Source organism: Leopardus geoffroyi, chromosome B2, assembly GCF_018350155.1.
Source record: "Leopardus geoffroyi isolate Oge1 chromosome B2, O.geoffroyi_Oge1_pat1.0, whole genome shotgun sequence".
Taxonomy (NCBI): Eukaryota; Metazoa; Chordata; class Mammalia; order Carnivora; family Felidae; genus Leopardus; species Leopardus geoffroyi.
In genome coordinates this window covers 37409-46259 of record NC_059332.1, presented here as the reverse complement: position 1 = coordinate 46259, position 8851 = coordinate 37409, and the positions used below count along the sequence as shown (strand labels likewise).

Sequence of the window (8851 nt, the reverse complement as noted above, 5' to 3'; positions counted from 1 at the left end):
GGGGCGGAGCCCAGGTACGCGGGGCGCGCTCCCGGCGGCGGGATGGCTGGACCCGGTTCCGAAACCTGGCGGCTGGTTTGCAGGATTCCGACTGGATCCCTTGTCTCCCCCTGCGCTGGGTCGGCGTCGGAGGGGGCTCTGCGGCGGGGTGGCGCGCACCAGGCGCTCGGCCTCAACTAGGCCTCCTCGCCCCCAACGTGGCCTAAATTCGCCTCCGGAACCCGGAAGGCCCTTAGCAAGCACAGACTTAATGGGCGCTGTTTACAAAAATTAACTGCTGTTTTCGAAGCGCCTGCGACGAGTGAGGGGCCGTACGCAGAATACCCTTGAACAGGACGGCGTTACTGTTCCCACTGGACAGAAGGGAACACCGAGTTTCCCAGAGCTCGGGTGCCCGGGCCCCGCTCGGGGCGGCTGTCTTCCTCCTTGGGGCTGGATGCGGGACACTCGAGTCCCTGAGACCCCGGTGGGGAGGGTCCGTGGCGGCTCCGGCGCGTGCGCCCAGGCTCCGCGCCAGCCGCCAACGTGTCTCCGCCTCTAAGGGCGCCGGAAGGTCAGGCTAGGGGTAAGAGGGTGGCTGGCGGGGTCCTAAACCCTAGCACCTGCCCGCCCCTGGCCCTCTCGCAGTGGGCCATTCAGACCTACGCGCCCTTGTTTCTCGACCTCCGTGTGCGCCCCCACCCCCATGCCAGGCAGTCTTCTCTCCCTTTCTGCCGCAGTGCCACTCGAAGCCCCTCTCTGGGGTGGAGGGGTGTTGTCCTCACCCTCTGAACAGGACGCGGGCCGGCCTGGGCTCTGGGTGTGGTCTCAGCACAGCCTGGAAACTGCTGCCACCTGGTCTTGTGGTGGGTGTTGTGGGAGAAAGCGTGCGTAAAATGCTGCTTACGTGATTCCGTGCTACTGGTGTGTCCTCTCCCTGTCCCTGACCCTTGCCCCACTCAGAGGCCATTCTGTAGCCATAGAGGTCCCCTGCCCGGCTTCAAATTATATGATACCTTCCCTGCCCTCTTAGAGACGCAGGAAGACCCTACTTATCTCTCTGAGCCACTTCTGTCTCTGTCCCTGTGCTTCAGCCCGTCTGGCCTGAAACACTCTGCCCCTGCCCCTCACACAGCTGCCCTCTTCTTGTTAGCGGCTCAGGTGGCGTCTTAGACCGGCCTTCATTCTGTCACGTGTCAGCATTGGAAAGCATCTTACTCTCCTGTCGGTGTCTCTGCCCGCCTGGCTTGTGCGTCCCATGAGAGTGGACACGTTCCCTGCCTCCTTCTGGGCACCTGCCTGCCACTCAGCAAATGTATGTTGAATGAATGATCTCCGCTTGGGCGTTTCTGGAAGCTTTCTGAAGCTGTGTCAACCGGCCTGGCTGCAGCACACCATACCTTCTCAGGTCTGAGTTACAGCAGTGGAAATGCTGACTCCAGGCCTTGTTTTGTGGTTAGAGATGGATTTGTAGCAGCATAGGGTAGTACTATCCTCTCTGGCTGCTGCATGTTCAGACTTACTGGCCCCCCGCCTTTCTCGGAACACAGCCAAAATTCCTTCTTCCAGTTCTCTGGTCCGGTGCTCACACCAGATGGAGTCCAGTGCAGTAAATGCGGCTGATTAGATGTCTGACTTTGGAGTCAAGTCTCTGTTTGGCTCTACATGTGCTTGAATCCTACTCTCAGCTACTTTCGGTGTGACTTTGGAGAGTTGCTCAAACTCTATGTGCCACAGGCTCTTTCTCTGCAAAATAGAGATGGTAATTCACAGAACTGCTGTGAGGGTTAAGTAAGATAATACATATTACACCCACTTCACAGAGCTGCTGTGAAGATTAAATAAGATAGTACATATAAAACTTCTGGAACGGTGAGTGTTGGGAGGCCAAAGGGTGTAGTATAATTACTTCCATTTGAAATGAGAATCTTTTTTTTTTTTTTTTTTTTTTTTTTTTTAAGTAGGCTTTATACCCAGCACAGAGCCCACTTCAGGGCTTGAACTCAAGACCCTGAGATTATGACCTGAGCTGAAATCAGGAGTCGGAAGTTTAACTGAAAGAGCCACCCATGCGCCCCTGAAATGAGAATCTTAAGCAACAGGATGTTGTAAGTATGTTCCTGGAGCAACCCAGGTTTAACCTCAGGAAGAACTAGGGGGTCCCCTCTAAAACTGACTTTGCACAGTATAAATATATTGAGTTAAAATGTGGCATCTGTAAATCTCAAGGCTTTAAGAATATTAGAGTGCTTGCAAAGAGGCTTCCAAACAAAAGTCCTTGAAAATATGAGGTTTCCATTGGTAAAGATGCAAAGCATTTGTCTGAATCTTTCATACGAAGGATGCCTTTGCATCAGGACCAGAATAAATGACTATCTTAAAAAGCTAGAAAAAGCTATCTAAAAAAGCTTAGAAAAAGCTAAAAGTTAGCTCTTTTAACCACGGGGATTTCATTTGCTTACATCACCAAAATGCCACCATCTCACCAAGTAAAAGTATTCACGTAATCAATATTTTCATAATAGCTTTTAGCACTCAGACTATATTCAAACCTCCTGATTTTCTCAAAGATGTCTTTTTACAATTAAGTTGTCTCAATCCAGATGCAAATAAGGGCCACACTATTAAGGAAAAAAATCCCAAACTTGGAAATGGGCAAAATGATGACTGTGTATGCTTTCTGAGCAACACTGGAGCATTTTCCAACAGGCCCACAAAGCAACGATCTAATTCTCTAGCACAGCCCTGTTGGACTTACCATGGCAGGATTTTTGGAGGACTCTCTATGGGCAGATGTTAGCTTATGGAAAGTTATGTAGATGCAAGTGATTCTTGGTCAGTAGCAATGCCAATGAATATTGTTCAGTAGAGATATAATATACGTGCACTCAATGTGCATGTGTGCTCTGATTTTTGAAATGTCTTTGGAATAGTTCTTTTTTTTACTGGTCCCCATGTTAATCTAACTTTGATACATGCTCAGTTTATATTTGTATAGGACCATTGTTTTTAACTTTTTGAAAATTATCCTTTGACAGTATATGGCATTTTATTATCATGTCTTTTAATGTTCTTTTTATCTATAATAATCCTTTAGTTTCACACTATTAATTTGTTGGAGAAACCAGTTTATTTATTCTGTGTTTGAAGGAAGAAAATGATTTTTGCTTCCTAGTTCTGGTGTGCTCCATGCCAGGCTCCTGCAGCTGGCACCTGGCTTTCCCAGCACCAGCTCCCAAAGCACCAGAAACTTCCCTAACATCCAGTGTCTGCAATGCATGATGGTCAGCAACACACAGCCACCAGCAGCTTCTTGGCACCCCGCTTGGGTGGCTTTATATTGGAGTGTTCCTGGTGTGAACGGCTTTCTCCTGCACCCAAGACGGTGGATTTCTGGGAAGTTCCAGCAACTTCTCCTGCAGCAGAACCTCTGTGACTATTGTGCCATCCTGGGAAACACCACACAGACAAGGCTGGAGCCATCTTGGGAGACACCACCACAGACAAGGCTGGATCCCATCCCCTCTGTTTTCTGAGATTCTGCATCCACAAATATCCCATCTCCTGCTCCAGCATTTTCTACCTTTTCACTAACTCGTGAGCATAAACATATAATATCTCCCGTTAAGAGAAACATTCCTTGATATCTAAGTTTTTCAATCATTTTTCCTCAGCCAGCCCTTCTCTCATGTCTGTTCCTTATAACTTGAAAATCTTGTCTGTACCTGCTCTCTGCATTTCCTTTCCTCTCAGTCTGTTAAAAACTGTGAAATATACCATGTGTTCAAGAGTATACATAATAACGTTATATGTTTTAAAGCGTTAATGGTAAGGTAATAAAGTAGGCTCTGGCATTCATCTCTCGTTTCAGAAATCAGACATTCCCAGTACCTTTCACTGTGTGTCCCTAAGCAGTATTTCACTCGTGGTCTCCCCCAGACATAAGGCTCAATCTGCACTTGTGTGCTCATCATTCCTTGGTTTTTCTTTATGCTTCTTTTTTATACATGTTTGTAACTCTAAATAGTACCTTGTCTGGTTTTGCCTGTTTTTGTACTTGGAAATCCCCCTGCACGTGTTCTTCTGTGACTTGTCTTTGTTTTTGAGATTCACCATCTTGATGCATTTAGGTTTGATGCCTTCATTTTCATTGCTGTGTAGTATTTCAGATATGAACAATTTGCATTCTTTTTTCTTCATTCTACTGTTCCTGGAATTTGGTCTGTCCCCATCTTTTTGCTATCATGGTCAACACTGCTATAAACATTATCCCACATGTATCCTGGCACATGTACCCATGTGTGCATCAGTTTTGGACCTCTCCCCCATTCATGTCTTCATACAACGGAATCCTATTCAATGAAAAACTAATCTCAGCGCAGTTCTCTGTGTACTTTTGGTAAGATCTCCAAGTACATTCCTAAGTGAAAGCAGCAAGATGAGGAACAGCGTATGATAGGCTACCTTTGTATTAAAAAAGAGGACGGAACAAAGACTCTATTGATATTCTCCTAAACTAGAAGATACACAAGAAACTGAAGAAAGTTGCCATGTGTCTGAGGACGAGAAGTGAACTGCACAAATGGTGGACAGGAGCAGGGGCAGGACACTTTCCTGTCCCTACTGAGGCAGTGAGTGTTCCTTACAGCAAATGAATAAGTAGGGGAGTGTCAGCAAAGTATGGAAGCCTCACCGTGCCACACGCAAGTGTCCCAGCTCAGCAAAGTACCAAACACAACTGAACAGAGCCGGCCACGGAAGAACAGGGCTGTGTGTGACGCTGTTCACCCCTCCTCCATCCTCCTCACTCTTTTTGGACACAGTCCCTGTTTAAAAAGTTTTTAAATGTTTATTTAGTTTTGAGAGAGAGAGACAGGCACAGAGCATGAGCAGAGGAGGGGCAGGGAGAAAGGAGACAGAATCTGAAGCAGGCTCCAGGCTCTGAGCTGTCAGCACAGAGCCTGACGTGGGGCTCCAACTCATGAACTGTGAGATCATGACCCGAGCTGAAGTCAGACGCTGAGCCGACTGAGCCACCCAGGAGCCCTGATACATCCTCCATTTTGAAATGCTTACTACGTCCCCCCCCCTCCCCCAATCATCATGCACCTTTTTTGGGAATGAGAGTATTAATATGCTGCTGCAGACCCTTCCTGCATGAGAGCAGCCACCACTGAGTCTGTGCAGGCCCTCAAAAGTGCAGCAGGAAGTCTTCATTAGGCTGCCCCCCAGGAGCTCTCCCTGCTGTCTTCCACGGGAAATGTACACAGGACGTGTGTGCACTGGAAGAAGTGACCGCTGCTGGGCAGACTGCACTTCTGGGGTAAGGTTGTGTTTGGAGCTCTCTAGGCTGCTTCTTAAGGAGAGAAGGTGGCAGGACAGCAAAATGAACCCAGATGTCTTTTTTAAGCCAAACAGAAACAAGCACAAGGTGGTGAGCCAGAGCCTACCATCACTGGCAAAACCTCAACTGCTTATCCCAGAGCTGTTTTTTTTTTTTTTTAATTTTTTTAACGTTTTATTTATTTTTGAGACAGGGAGAGACAGAGCATGAATGGGGGAGGGTCAGAGAGAGGGAGACACAGAATCTGAAACGGGGTCCAGGCTCTGACCAGTCAGCACAGAGCCCGACGCGGGGCTCGATCTCATGGACCGTGAGATCGTGATCTGAGCCAAAGTCGGCTGCTCAACCAACGGAGCCACCCAGGCGCCCCAAAGAGCTGTTTTTTTAAAGGAGGCTTCACACCGGGGACAGAGCCTGTCTCGGAGCCCACCTCATCACCCTGAGATAACACCTCAGCTGAGACAAGAGTCACTTAACCCATTGAACCACCCAGATGCCCCTGTCCTGAAACACAAGTGGTAATGTCCCTCTGCCTGTCTCCATGAACCAACAGCTTCCTTCTTCCCTCATACTCTCAAGAGATCTTTACTTTTGCCTTTTATATCAGTAAAGCCCTTTATTTCATGTTATAATCTTTATCTATTAGGAGTTTAACACGTCTTTTCCAAACTGTGCTGGGAATTGTTATCATTTTGTTGGTATTGTGGTCACAGAGGTGTGTAGGTTTTGAGTTGGCTGCCAAAACACTATTTTCCACTATAAACCCTATTATTTCTGTGGACGTTTTGCAACTTGTGAATTTCTCTCCCCCAGGGATACATACATAACATTAGGGCAGAAGTATCTGTAAAACTTTTTACTGTTTGTAGAATCATGTGACTGCCTTGCTACTAAAATTTTTTAAGACAAATTTTAATAAAATCTCCTGAAGTGGGGGGCACCTGGGTGACTCAGTCGGTTAGGTGTCCGACTTCAGCTCAGGTCACGATCTCACAGTTTGTGAGTTTGAGCCCCATGTCAGGCTCTGTGCTGACAGCTCAGAGCCTGGAGCCTGCTTCAGATTCTGTGTCTCCTTCTCTCTCTGACCCTCCCCCACTCACACTCTTCTCTCTCTGTCTCTCTCTCAAGAATAAATAAACATTAATTTTTTTTTAAATCTCCTGAAGGAGACAGGGACCCCAATGGCAGCCTTGTTTTGCAGCAGCTTGGGCACCTCCAAAGCTTTTTGTCACCAGGGTCCTGTTCAAATGTTGCTTGCTAGGCATTTGGTGCAGAGTCATGGGATGTTTTACCTCTAATATCCAAAGAGGTTAGTCAGGTTAATCAGGAGGGTGGGGGCACTTTTTCTTTCTGATTGGAGGCTATAAGACTAACCGTCTAGCCTGTCTACATTGTGCAACATCTCTGTGGGCTCTATCTGCATGGTTCCTAAGAAAGACACAGGGCCCTGGATATTATCCTCCCTCAAGGACTACCCAGCTTTAAACAGGTATGCAATGTGATCTTAGTGGGTTCTTCACGGGGGCTACTTCATGATCGTACCAGTAGCTCACATTGTGCTGAGGTTTATTTAATCCACTCTTGGCATATTACAGACTACTTTGAAACCCTGAGGAAGTAGGGCAAGAGGACATTGCATGACTAGTAACTAAAGGAGCACTAACCCTGATGAGTAGTCTGTAGGAAAGCAGGTGTTAGGAACGTCCAAGGCTGCGTCCCAAGTGTCAGAAAGACAGCACCCACAGCAATGATATGAGGATCTGCAGGAATAAAGTTGTCCTCTGCTTGTGTGAGCTTCTCAGTCTGCTTTCCCTGGCCAGATGGGGTGGGGGCTGGGTTGTATAGTATCTCATCCACTCTAATTGAATGAAAAGGAGAATTCCCTTTTCACCTTTGGGTTCACAAATCAGTTTCTTTGTTTAAGTTTTTCTTTAAATTCTAGTTAGTTAACTTATAGTATAGTATTGGTTTCAAGAGTAGAGCCCAGGGGTTCATCACTTACATATAACACCCGGTACTCCTCCCAGTAAGTGCCCTCCTTGATGTCCATCATCCATCTAGCCCATCCCCCATCCACCTCCCTCCATCGTCCCTCAGTTTGTTTTCTGTCTTTAATAATCTCTTATGGTATCTTTCCCGCTCCTTCCCCACCCTTCCCCTATGTTCATCAATTTTGTTTCTTAAATTCCACATAGTAAAATCGTATGGTATTTGTCTTTCTATGCCTGACTTATTTCACTTAGCATAATACACTCTAGCTCCGTCCATGTCACTGCAAATGGCAAGATTTCATTCTTTTTTATGGCTGAGTATATATGATTCCAGTGTGTGTGTGTGTGTGTGTGTGTGTGTGTACACACACACACATACACACACATACCTTCTTCATACCTTCATACCTTCTTCAGTTGATTCATTAGTCAATGGACATTTGGGCTCTATTCATAACGTGACTATTGTTGGTAGTGCTGCTATAAACATTGGGGTGCATGTGCCCCTTCGAAGCAGGATGTTTGCATCCCTTGGATAAATATCTAGTAGTGCAATTGCTGGGTTGTGGGGTAGTTCTGTTTTTAGTTTTCCGACAAAACTCCATACTGTTTTCCAGAGCAGCTGCACCAGTTTGCATTCCCAACAGTGCAAGAGGTTCCCCTTTCTCTGCATCTTCACCAACATCCGTTGTTTCCTGAGTTGTGAATTTTAGCCATTCTGACAGGTGTGGTGGTATCTCATTGTGGTTTTGATTTTTATTTCCCTGATGATGAGTGATGTTGAGCATCTTTTTATGTGTCTGTTTGCCATCTGAATGTCTTCTTTGGAAAAGTGTCTGTTAAAGTCTTTTGCCCATTTCTTAACTGGATTATTTGTTTTTTTTTTTTTTTTTTTGGTTATTAAGTTTAATAAGTTCTTTATAGATTTTGGATACTAACCTTTTATCTGATATGTCATGTGCAAATATCTTCTCCCATCTGTCATTTGTCTTTTAGTTTTGCTGATTGTTTCCTTCTCTGTGCAGAAGTTTTTATCTCGATAGTTCATTTTTGCTTTTGTTTCCCTTGTCTCTGGAGACAATGTCTAGTTAGAATTGCTGCGGCCAAGGTCAAAGAGATTTTTGCTTGCTCTCTCTTCTAGGATTTTGATGGCTTCCTGTCTTATGTTTAGGTCTTTCATCCACTTTGAGTTAATTTTTGTGTATGGTGTAAGAAAGTGGTCCAGGTTCATTCTTCTGCTGTCCAGCTTTCCCAACACCGATTGCTGAAGACTGTCTTTATTCCATTGGATATTCTTGATCTAAGTGTCTGTTTTTGTGCCAGTACCATACTATCTTGATGAATACACCTTTGTAATACATCTTGAAGTCTGGAATTGTGATGCTTCCAGCTATGGTTTTCTTTTTCAAGATTGCTTTGGCTATTCGAGGTCTTTTCTGGTTCCATACAAATTTTAGGATTGTTTGTTTTAGCTCTGTGAAGAATGCTGGTTTTATCTTGATAGGAATTGCATTGAATATGTAGATTGCTTTGGGTA

At 45.7% G+C, this 8851-nt stretch overlaps 1 long non-coding RNA gene across 2 annotated transcripts; it reads left to right on the top strand.

Moving 5' to 3' along the window:
- The first annotated feature begins 20 nt into the window (after positions 1–20).
- LOC123607893 lies at positions 21–6104 on the top strand. 2 transcript variants are annotated; one of them, XR_006716962.1, is made up of 4 exons: positions 21–1387; positions 1549–1741; positions 1941–2087; positions 3155–6104. It is a non-coding gene; the product is annotated as an uncharacterized LOC123607893 (long non-coding RNA). The 2 variants fall into 2 exon arrangements; XR_006716961.1 differs by having other exon boundaries at positions 21–1741.
- The last annotated feature ends 2747 nt before the right edge of the window (positions 6105–8851 follow it).